Source organism: Dendropsophus ebraccatus, chromosome 4 (assembly GCF_027789765.1).
Source record: "Dendropsophus ebraccatus isolate aDenEbr1 chromosome 4, aDenEbr1.pat, whole genome shotgun sequence".
Taxonomy (NCBI): domain Eukaryota; kingdom Metazoa; phylum Chordata; class Amphibia; order Anura; family Hylidae; genus Dendropsophus; species Dendropsophus ebraccatus.
This window is the reverse complement of record NC_091457.1, coordinates 17193346-17206167: the sequence shown is the minus strand read 5'-3', so window position 1 is coordinate 17206167 and position 12822 is coordinate 17193346. Positions and strand designations below refer to the sequence as shown.

Sequence of the window (12822 nt, the reverse complement as noted above, 5' to 3'; positions counted from 1 at the left end):
GTCACTGGCGTATGAATGACACCCTTTTAAAAAATCAGATTACCCGAGACTCTATCAAGACTGGTATCTCTAATTATTTCTCGGAAAACGAGGGCTCTGTTTCCTCTGAGGGGGTTCTGTGGGAGGCTCATAAGGCAGTTGTCCGGGGTCATTGCATAGCAATAGGATCCCGCCAGAAAAAAAGACTCCATGATAGCCATTCAGAATGCTAAATCTGCCATAGCTTCCCTGGAACAGCGTCTGGCCCGCCGTCCCTCCCTGGGTGTCCTGCGAAGGCTTGTGGCGGCTCGTGAAAAACTCAAAGACCTTTCGCTGCAAAAGGTGGAGAAGCTTCTCCTCTACTCCAAGCAACGCTTCTATGAAAAGGGCAATAAGGCTCATACCCTCCTGGCGAGGATGCTTAACGACCGGGCTGCCGCACAGTCGCCGCAGGCTCTCAGGGATGCAACGGGGACCCTACACTATCACCCTAAGGACATCTCCTCCATTTTTCACCAATTCTATTCTAAACTTTACTCCCTCCCCTCAACCTTACCATCGGACCCAGAGGCCCGAACCCGATGCTTATCTGACTTCCTCAGCGAGTGTAATCTGCCTTCTTTGACCGCTAGTGCGCTCGAGGAATTGAATGCACCGATTACCGTGGAGGAACTGGCAGAGGTTCTTAAGGCCCTTCCATCGGGGCGGGCGCCTGGGCCGGATGGCTTTTCCTACCTCTACTACAAAACCTTTTCCTCTGAACTGTCCCCTAAACTACTTTCTCTCTATAACTCCTTTCTCCAGGGATCTCCTATCCCTACTTCCATGTCCCACTCCTTCATCACTCTCATCCCCAAACCTGGCAAGGACCCCCTAGATTGCTCCAATTACCGGCCGATAGCCCTCCTAAACTCAGACTTTAAAATATTCACTAAATTGCTGGCTACTCGATTGGGGTATTTGCTCCCTTCCCTAGTTAATGCAGACCAGGTGGGGTTTGTGCCGGGAAGACAGGGTGGGGACAACACGAGGAGGGCTATTGACCTCATTGATGTTGTTAATCAGCAAGAAGAGAGTGCCCTTGTGCTGAGCCTGGATGCTGAAAAGGCCTTTGACCGTCTTGGGTGGCCTTTTATGTTTGAGGCATTGCAATGCTATGGCTTCTCTGGGCCTTTCCTAACGGCGGTCAGGGCCTTATACTCCAATCCCACAGCGGCACTCAAATTTCCTCATATGTTGTCTGAGACCTTTTCCCTTTCGAATGGCACTCGCCAGGGTTGCCCTCTGTCACCCCTACTCTTTGTTCTTTGCATTGAACCCCTGGCGGCGGCGATTCGAAACTGTCCGGACATCAGAGGTGTGTCGGTCAGAGGCAAGGAGTTTAAAATCATGTTATTTGCCGATGATGTCCTCCTCACCCTGTCAGACCCGCTCATTTCCCTCCCGAACCTGCATTCCCTTTTGGGTACGTATGGTCGCCTATCAGGGTACAAAGTCAATACCTCTAAATCTGAAGCTATGCCCCTAAATCTGCCGGACCCCTTGATTGCCCTGCTTAGCTCCAACTTCAAATTTAAATGGACCTCCACCTCCATTAAATATTTAGGTATCCGCCTTACCCCTTCCTACCCGTCCCTCTACTCAGCTAACTACCCAGCCCTCTTCCGAGATATACGGAACCTCCTGACTAAATGGTCCCCCCACTATATTTCGCTCCTAGGCCGAGTGGCGGCAGTAAAAATGACCATTTTACCAAAACTTTTGTACTACTTTGAGACGCTCCCGGTTCGTATCCCCCTCTCAGAGCTGCGTAGTGTCCAAAGAGCAGTATTCAAATTTATCTGGGCGTCCAAGGGACACCGCATCCCCAACTCAGTTATGATGAGTAGCAGATCTCGAGGAGGGCTGGGGGTCCCTAACTTTCTCCACTACTATTGGGCGGCACACCTACGCCAAATCACGGCATGGTCCAAATATTTAGCGTACAAGAAGTGGGCGGAAATTGAAAAAATATGGTTAGCTCCCTTCCATCCTAACTCTTTCCTATGGCACTCTTCACCGCCCAGCTCCTCACATCTCTCGCTCTTGGGACCTATCCGATTTACCCTCCACATATGGTCCTCATGTTCTGCCAGGTTTGGGCTCACCTCCTCTGCCTCCCCCCTGAACTCTTTCTTGCTCTTTCCAAATTTCCCCCCTGGCCTTCAGTCCCATACTGTCAAACTCTGGGGATCGAAGACACTCTTCCAGTTTGCCGACATAGTTGATCCCATAGCTCGTACACTCCTTCCTTATGATAAATTGGCTAACAAATATGCTCTCCCTTCCTCAGCGCACTTTATGTACCTCCAGCTCCGACATTTTATGGTGTCGCGTCTGGGAGCCCTCACAGTCTCTAAACCTTCGGCTTTTGAGCAACTAGTCAGAATGGGGACTTCGACCTCGGGCCTTATATCTGACATATATCGCATCCTTGGCTCCCCAGTTGAGGGAACCCCTATTAGGGAGGACTTTGCCTCCAGAGTGCTGGGCTGCTATATGGGACAGGGCTGCCACCTCCTCCATATGCACTACCTACAAAGAATCCCATTATAAAGTCCTGATGTTCTGGTATCGCACACCGGAGGTACTTCATAAGTTCAATGCCTCGATATCCCCACTATGTTGGAGATGTGCTAGAGTATTAGGCTCCCAGTACCATATCTTCTGGGAATGTGAGCTTGTCCGACCCTTCTGGTGGGAGGTGTGCGAGATATCCTCGGCTATCCTCAGTGTTACCATCCATAGGGACCCAGGCCTTTGCCTCCTCAACCTTTTCCCTAAAACTATCCGGAAAAAACAAGCCAAATTGCTATTGGCCCTCCTAACTGCAGCCGAGTCCCTAATCGCCAAATGTTGGAAGCAATCGACCCCACCTTCCATTCCGCATTTTAAAGCTAGAGTCAGGGAGTTACGCTCTCTCGAGCGCCTTACGGCATCCCTGAATAACCGGCTGGAGGCCTTTGACTCTATTTGGGCTCCTTGGGACCTGTATTCCTCCCCGTCAGCACCTGCCTCTGGTACATCCTAGATTCCCATCCTTGTTCGTCTGTTCCCGTCTTTGTCTTTCCCTGTCCTTGTCTCCCCCCCTCTCCCTCCCCCCCCCATCATTTCCTGTCCCCTTCTCGCCCTCAGTCTGTGTTTTGTTATGTGTTGTTTCGTTACTGGCCCAGTATGGTCTATGGACCCTACCCAAACAGTCATTGTTTTTTTTTTTCCCAAACCCTGACCGGAACCCGGTAGCTGTTGTTATATTGCGGTTTGTTATTCTGGATTTCCTATCAGCTCCTGGTTAGGGGTGAAGTTACCTCTTTGGCTTTCATGTTACGCATTATGACAATGTTCTGCTGCCTTCACATGTACCTCACCCAGTTTGTACAATTTTGTGTCTATCTTTATTGGAAAAATAATAAAAATTACAATTGTTAAAAAAAGAAAAACATGGATACAGTCATAGGTCTTGCAGCCCTAGGGAGCGCCCAACTTCTCTAGCCCTGGAGTCAAATGCCGAGAATTCAGAGAACGTTGCCAAACCAAAACACCACTTAATTCCTTACATTTCACAGGCCAAGTTCTGGGAACCAGACAAAGGCAGTGTAGGGCCAAATCCAAGATGGTGCTAAATCCAAAACACATCTGATGGCCTGATCTGTTTGAAACTTCTCAAAACAAATCTTGTTGCATCTATGTCAATACACTGATCAAGACAGCACGCAGGGATCTCCAAAATGGTAAGTAATAGAAAGACAAAGTTTAAAGGGAACCTGTCACCCCCCGTACCGGGGTGACAGGCTCCCGACCCCCCGTTAGAGACCCCTATACTTACCTCATCCCGCCGGGTCCCGCTTCTGGATTCGGTCGGGTCCCGGAGATCTCAGCCGCTGCAGCCCGGCGCGCGCGCTGAGAGATGAGTCCAACACCCATAGAGAATGACAGGAGAGTCCAGCGCTCCGTCATTCTCTATGAGCGTTGGACTCATCTGTCAGCGCGCGCGCCGGGCTGCAGCGGCTGAGATCTCCGGGACCCGACCGAATCCAGAAGCGGGACCCGGCGGGATGAGGTAAGTATAGGGGTCTCTAACGGGGGGTCGGGAGCCTGTCACCCCGACACGGGGGGTGACAGGTTCCCTTTAACAGTAAATTACATTATTTTCCACAAAGATAGATAAAACCTGGGTTCACCACTGTAGACAATTGACACATAGTTATGAAAAGAGCAAAACTGAAGATCATGAACATAGGATCGTTCTCAATTATAGATTTTATGTACTTTTTGACCTTCACCAAACATAAAAACCACATAAAATGAAGGAAAGGGATTGTTAAGTAGTCGCAGCGGCAGATAGAGGACACAGCATGTTCCGGAATGATCCGTCATTGCATCACATGAGCCCCCTCCTCGGTCGCCGCTCTGCTCACCGCTGGAAGAATTCAGGAGCCTGGGGCCTGTTCCATTGCAAACGTTGGAGCTGCATGGTATTTTCTGAGTTATAGAATGTCTCTTCCTCTCTCCTTCATTCTAAATTGGTACATTATATAAAAAAGAATGGTATTTTGGAGTCCTGGGAATGAGGTTAGCATGCCATTTCCGATAAATGGCTTCTACTTTGCAAATATGGGTCAGAGTCTCTTCCCGTATACTCCACGTTCCCTGGCCGTATTGTGTCACATTCTCCTCCTGCCTCCGGCTATCTCTTTTGCAAGTCAAAGACAGACGTTCTATATCCGTGAACCTCTCATTATCAGCTTTAAAGGACTGGGAGACCATGGACTACAACACGTGGAATATTTTGCCGCTTATCTTCAAGTCATGAAAGGCAAATCTCAAATTGTGTCAAACTTATCAACCCTATGAAACCCAATGCTTCAGAGAATAGGAGAGACTTTGCCCATAAGGAGAGAATTGTAACACTTGTTCATCTCTTGTTGTCACTCACCTTTCCAAATGGCAAAACCTCCAGCGAGTCACACACTACTACCTAACAAAGCAGTTTCATATCACTCATTTACACCTATTCTACTTGAAGGTTCCTGGTTTTAGTTTAAAAAAAATAAAAACAGAGAAAACTAAACTGCAAAGTTTAAACTAGGGTTTAAAGGGGTAATCTTCTACTCACCTGTCCTAATACCCTAAAGCTGCCAAGTCCCTGTTGCTCACCATTGCTTCCTGGTTCCTCTGATGTGTTTCCCCTGCAGGAACCACCTACAGACGGTAATTGGCTAAGTGGGGACAACACATCACAGGAAACAGGAAGCAGTCGTGGACAGCGGGGATCGGGAGCCATCAGAACACCAGAGGAATAGAGGCTGGTGAGTATCGTTTCCCCGGAATACTCTTTACAGCGTACCTTCACATTAAGATAACAGTTTTAACATAAACTGTGTACCTGCTATTTATGGCAATTATATAACTTGTATATGACATCTATCTCTAATTTTCAGTTGTCCATGAGCTAGTGACTAGAGACTAGCAGCTATAATTTCTCCTGTATGAGAGTATCCTGCTTCCGTATTTCCCTATTGTAGATGTTAATAAGCAGCAGGATAGAGGACATTATAGGGCAGTACTGAGCAGTGAATGCAGCACTGAAATGAGATCTAATACTGCAAGAGCTTTCAGTGGTGTCCCTTTACCTCTAATCTCTGCAGCTTCTTCCTCTTCCACCTTCCTTCTTCTTAAACGTCTACAAGTATTGTGAAAACTGATACTTCAGTCAGGGAACCCATAGCTTTATTAAAGATTATTATTATTAATGATCGAAACAAAAATGTTTTACGATGAGACATGGTGTACCACATCTTTTGTGTGTCAAACACGGCTAGGCTTAAGTATCAATAACCTTGCTATCCATGTCAATGATCTTGCCTAACCAAAAGGGAAGGTACTTGTTGGTATATTACTGGAAAGCTAACAGGTGACATCACAATCTGTGAACTGATGGGACCAGTATACTAAAGAGTATCAAGAGAAAGGCACAAGAAACTTCAACTACTGATTTCTATACGAGTATCCAGAAATATGTCAGTTTAGAAATACTTGACTATTTATATATGTGGGTGTGATGCGTGATCATACACGGGTCATTAGCTTCTGTGTACTATTCCAAAAAATCCAGAGCACTCTGGTGAGATTACACAAAAAAAGCAGAAGCAGTATGGAGGACATGATAGAGCAGTACTGAACAGTGTAATATGGTAATCCTACAGTGGAGTAAGATGTAACACCAGAAGAAGGAACAGCAGTGTGGAGGACATGATAGAGCAGTACTGAACAGTGTAATATGGTAATCCTACAGTGGAGTAAGATGTAACACCAGAAGAAGGAACAGCAGTGTGGAGGACATTACAGAGAAGTACCACGCAGTGTAAGCTGTCAATCCTACAGTGGAGTAAGATATAAAACTTACTAGAAATAGTCTGCTCATCTCTTTGCATCTGCTACTTCTCCACAGATCTCTACTTGCAAAAGCTGTAACCTGATCTCTCAGTGAGCCAATATTCCTTCTTTATCACTGCTTGATAAATCTGATAAATCTAACCTACTTCTAGATGATGTAACTTAACAATACAAGACAAATACCCACACATTACCATACAGTAAAACACAAACCACTGACAATATAAATAGCATGCGCTGTGTGCACATGTATGTTACAACTGTATTACAATACTGGTAGTTAAAGGTGCAACTGTATATAACACAATGGGCTTATTTCAGATTGTGCTGGCTATTCTTCATTGTAACAGGTGGCTCAGAGAAAATAAGAGCTGTGGAATATGAATGCACATAACCAATACAAAGGCCTAACCATACGGGTGTATTTGTTCTGACTGATCAAAGGCTTTGGATGATGAAAGACATCAATGAGTGTGCCGTGCAAATATGTTTTGTAGATTCAATTTATCTTCTGGAATAAGAAAAGAAGGCCTACTCTTTATTAAACAAGAGTGCCACTGTTGTCTACAGGCTGGGTCTGGTATTGCGGCCTGGAATGAGTGATTTTCTAATACTAGACTACCTCTTTAAATCTCAAGAAGAAAAGCTGTGCCTGGCTGGTCACTTCACTGTGCTGTCTTTTCCAGTCTGGTGCTATCGGAAAAAAAAAGGATGAAAAGTGAGAATTGTAAAGGATGCAGATAAAATAATACAACCTCACAGGACGCTTAATGCGGCAAAGTTGCGCCTGAGCCCTTAGCAAAAGTCTCATTTTCGGGGCCACATTGGGGTTGTGCGGAGCTCAGCTGGCGAGCGTCGGATAGATTAGACAGATAATGTGCCGAGGATCCTGTGGGAGCCGGGAAAATATATCCGCTTACCCGCCACCTGCTGCCAATCACAATGTGACCGAGCACAGAACACATGGTTCACATAACCAGGACAGAATGTGACGGAGCATGAACATGAAAGGAGCTGTCACTACCACCGCAAAGTACTGGCCTCTCCAGGTGGAAATAACACGCTCAAACATGGAGGGAAAGGTTGCATTCTCTGGAAGATTGTTTAATAATTTTATTTTTGATATTTTATTCCACAAAGAGGTCAACTAGACTAAAGATGATGACCGTTCTGCATATTTGGCATTTTGCTATGTTATGAAAATCATTAGACCTTGGCTGCCGGTTTAAAATTTCATCTTTGTGCTGTATTTCTGTTAACATCATTAGAGCCTAACTATGTATGTGGCCTCTGACTGTCTGGGCTTTGTCATGTGATCGGCATTACCAGGCTTCATCATGGGTGTTTTCTTGTCATAGATCTGATGAAGGCTGGTAATGCTGATCACATGACGAAGCCTGGTAATGCTGATCACATGACGAAGCCTGGTAATGCTGATCACATGACGAAGCCTGGTAATGCTGATCACATGACGAAGCCCAAGCAGTCCGAGGTGCAGAGCCAACATGCATAGTTAGTCTAATGATGAGAACAGAGAAATGCAACACAACTGTACATGTGGGAACAAAGCTCAAGGCCTGACATAGTCTGAAACCCCCAGGCTTAGATTTACTAGGATTATTGCAAAAAAAAAAAAAAAAAAAACCTAACTAGAATGGTGACACACAGCAATCGCAACACATTGATCATGCATATTATGTTTAACCCTTTGAGGACCAAGCCCAAAATGACCCAGTGGACGGCGCCAATTTAAATTTTTTGCTCTTTCGTTTTTCCCTCCTCCCCTTCTAAGAGCTCTAGCACTTTTATTTTTCTATCTACAGGGCCATGTAATGACTTGTTTTTCTTCCGGAGTAGTTGTACTGTGTAATGGCGTCTTTCATTTTACCATAACATGTATGACTGAATCCCAAATATATTATTTATGAAAACATAAATTGGTGAAATCGTAAAAAAGAATGCAATATGGTAACGTTTGGGGGGTTCCTGTGTCTACGTAATGCACTATACGATAAAAGGGACAAGATACCATTATTCTATAGGTCAGTCTGAACACAACCATATGCAGGTTTACACAGATTCTCTAATGTTTTTTTTTTTTTGTTTTGTTTTGTTTTTTGCATTTAATTAATAATTAAATGGGCCTATTGTAATTTTTTTAACGTTTTTAGTTTTTCAACCACGGGGCTGTATGGGGTGTAATTTTTTGCGCCATGATCTCTACTTTTTATTAATACCATATTTGTGTAGATCGGACGTTTTGATCACTTTTTATAAATTTTTTATATACATAATGTAACAAAAATCGGTAATCCTGGCACTTTTTCCCCTCTTTTCGTTTACACTGTTCACCAAATGGGATGGCGATTGTTATATTTTAATAGATCGGACAATTACGCACGCTACGGTATCTACAATGTATATTTATTTATTTTTTATTTATACTATGGGATAGGGGGTGATTTTAACTTTAATTGGGGGAGGGGCTTTGGGGTATTCTTAAAAACATTTTTCCTTTTTTTTTCTATACATTTTAAGAAGGGATGGTCCGAACCTGCCGAGGTTCGGGTTCGTACAAACCTCAACTCTCGGTAATGATTCCCGCTGTCTGCCCACTCCGTGCAGCGGGTGGATACAGCTGGAGGACCGCCAGGAAAACTGGGATACAGCCATAGCCATAGGCTGTATCCCAGTTTTCCAGGCAGTTCTCCGGCTGTATCCACCCTCTCCACGGAGGGGAATCATTGCCGTACGAACCCGAACCTCGGCAGGTTCGGACCATTCCTAATTTTAAGTCCCCCTGGGGGACTTTTACATGCAATACTCAGATTGCATTCACTGATCACTGCTATGCCATAGGCATAGCATTGATCAGTGTAATGGGTGCTCTGCTCATTGAGCCTGCCTGTAGCAGACTCAATGACCAGATCGCCGATCTGACCGCATGGAGGAAGGTAAGAGACCTCTGACGGTCTGACACAGCAATCAGGATCCCCGCCCGATCAGTAAGGGGGAAAAGTGGCTATGTTTTTGTAGCGCTGGATAACCCCTTTAAGGCCTTTTTTTCCTAAACCTCCCCGTTCACCATTATATAAAATTACAGTGGCAGAAAACAGCGTGTCAGTGTAACATTACGTCTGGATAATAGATGTAACTCATCCTGTCACCAGGCCACCCACACATATCAAAGACTATCTTATCCAAAAACCCGCCAGGCTCAACACCGATAGCTGTGATAGCTGATGGCACACCGTAACGTAGATACCTGGACTGATTCCACATAGTCAGTTAATGTTACTAAGTAACGCGCGGCGGGATCAGCACTGACAGAGGGGATTTATGTTGGTCTTTTCTGTTGTGCAGCGAGGAGGGAAGGTCATCTGACAATCATTACATCTAGGGTGGTCACCAGAGACGGGGACAGACAGACAACGCTGGTGTCTACTGGCTGTAAAACTTTGCTGCAATTGATCATGTATAGACTTCTTAGCTTGCTGTATTACATCCTAGAGCAGGATAGGCAACCATTGCCCCTCCAGCTGTTGCAAAACTACAATTCCCATCATGCCTGGATAGTCAAAGCAATGTCTTAGAAGGCTAGTCCCATCTACTTAACCCACTGGGTTATTATTCTGCAGACCGACTGTATTGTGTTGCAGAAGGCTCTCGCCATGCTTCCACATTGACTATACGGTTAATAAATGACCTTCTAACCCTACGATGTCTGGAGATGCTGGAGCAGACAACACATAATAACAAGTAAACTCTACAAAGTTACGTCCCTGTGTGATCACCCCAGGGTCATACATAGGATTCTATAAAAGAAGAGGGGTGGGAGGTTCATGGCCATCAACATGGACGAATAAAAGAGCAATTGCACGGAATGTGAATACATAAAGAAAACAACACAGTTTATACACAAACATTACACACAAATATATTTACAGTGGTACCTTGGTTTAAGAGTAACTTGGTTTAAGAGCGTTTTGGTTTAAGAGCTCGTAGTTTTTCAAAATTGTGACTTGGCTTAAGAGCATTGCTTTGGTTTAAGAGCTCCTTGTACTGCAGGGCTCCAGACTAAAAAATTTACCTGGGAGCCATTGGCTCCTAACCTGAAAAATTTAGGCGCCAAATAGAATATTTGGTCGCCAACATTTTATAACATGTAAAATTAATGTTATGTTAAATGGGACTTACTGTGTGCAGAGGCCGCGGCAGCCTCCTCCTCCTTTAGATTCTTTCTTTTCTTAGTTTGAAAACGTTCAACATGGAAACTTGCAACTTGACAACCATATCCAGTCTGACTCAGTACTTCAGCTTCACTTGGCTAGCCTTTTAATGAGGCTTACTCTTCTGAACTTGAACTTAAAAGCTTGCAACTTGACAACAATATACAGTCCACTAGAATGTGTGAGGTGGTCTACAAGTCAGGTTCTGAGTCAGTGTATATACATACAGACACTGAGGGAAGTGGTACTGTGCAGTGTATATACATACAGACACTGAGGGAAGTGGTACTGTGCAGTGTATATACATACAGACACTGAGGGAAGTGGTACTGTGCAGTGTATATACATACAGACACTGAGGGAAGTGGTACTGTGCAGTGTATATACATACAGACACTGAGGGAAGTGGTACTGTGCAGTGTATATACATACAGACACTGAGGGAAGTGGTACTGTGCAGTGTATACATACTGACACTGAGGGAAGTGGTACTGTGCAGTCTATACATACTGACACTGAGAGAAGTGGTACTGTGCAGTGTATATACACACACACGCACACACACTGAGGGAAGTGGTACTGTGCAGTCTATACATACACAACCCCCCCCCCACCCCGCACTAACTACCGCACCTGGCCGCCATCACAACAGACACTACCAATCAGCCGCCCAGGCCGCGGTCCCCCCACACAGATTAGTGGCCGGCCGCCACCCCTGCCGTCCCTCCGGTTGTACTCACACACACTATCCACAATCTTGGTGCCGCTGGGGTGCACTTGAAGAACCGCCGGGTGAGGAGAGGCGGGAGAGAGGCGCTGGAGGAGTGTGGCGCCTCTGCGGCCGTCCGTCCAATGAATGAAGGACGTGCAGGATGACGTCACTGGAGAAGCGTGTCCCCGCACACGTCATCCAGCACGTCCGTCATTCATTGGACGGACGGCCGCAGAGGCGCCACGTGCTTCGGTGCAGCGTGCGGAAGTCCTTAAAGAGACAGCCGCCGCCGGGGCCAGTCGCAAATGGCGCCCAGATTAATAAATCTGGGCGCCATTTGCAAGATATCAGTCGCATTGGCGACCATTTTGGTCGCCATCTGGAGCCCTGTACTGGGTGGGAGGGGGAGTGAGGAAGGGGCATGGTCTGCATAGCGGGGTCTACAGCACTGTACTCTGACCCAGGAAGTCTTCCTCACCTTTCAAATCATAGCAGATCCACTTTAGGCTGGGGCTTACATCAGGGGACAGACTGTGGAGGTAATCTCTTCAACGCTGTAACCCCTCTCTATGCAGACAGAGAGTGCTGCATGTATGTGCCCACATCTATCCTGCTCATTCCTTCATGTTCCCTGAAGTCTCTCTCCGCCCTTGTGTTTCCCATCCTCTCCATTACTGTACAGTAACTTATAATATCACATATTCTGCTGTTTCTGAATGTTTGTTTCATCTGTTTTACATGTTATTCAGAATAATAAATCATTATTTTGGGGTGTGGAACCAATTGTCTGCATTTCTATGATTTCTTATGGGAAAATTTGCTTTGGTTTAAGAGTGGATTTTGTTTTGATTATATACAAACACTGCACATATACACACTGTGACACATAGAGATACATACATAGATGCTTTCACCCTTGTATATACACTGTGACATATAGATACATACATAGATGCTTTCACCCTTGTATATACACTGTGACATATAGATACATACATAGATGCTTTCACCCTTGTATATACACTGTGACTCATATACATTCATTCACCCATAAACTATGAACGCATAGACAAATATATACATAGATGCTTTCACCCTTGTATATACACTTTGACACATATACATACATATATACATTAATTTACCCTTGTATATACAATGTGACAAATAAACATATATATGTATATATATAATATACACACTGTGACATACATGTCCCATGTATTAATGGCCTATCCTCAAAAGAGGTTGTCAATATCACAAGGGTGAGGGTCTGACCCCCGAGCAACCCCACTGTCCAGCTGTTTGCCAAAGCAGTGCTGCAGATATACACAGTGAATGAGAGCAGGAAGCAGACAGCACCATCCACTGTGTAGTGGCCATGGTTGGGTAATTCAGTCAGCTCCCATTGAAGTGAATAGGGGCTGAGCTGCAATAACCAATCTTGGCCAATACACAGTGGATGTA

General features: G+C 45.2%; 1 protein-coding gene across 9 annotated transcripts in view; it reads right to left on the bottom strand.

Moving 5' to 3' along the window:
* SHANK2 (SH3 and multiple ankyrin repeat domains 2) overlaps window positions 1-12822 on the bottom strand; it is a 412049-nt gene that overhangs the window by 341132 nt on the left and 58095 nt on the right. Inside the window, exon 1 of one of the 9 annotated variants that reach the window (XM_069965180.1) lies at window positions 7037-7093. The exons of the other annotated variants lie outside the window; for them this stretch is intronic. The gene's annotated coding sequence lies outside the window, so the exon portion shown is untranslated. Of the gene's footprint in view, window positions 1-7036; window positions 7094-12822 lie in introns of those variants that run through there. 9 annotated transcript variants of the gene reach the window in all.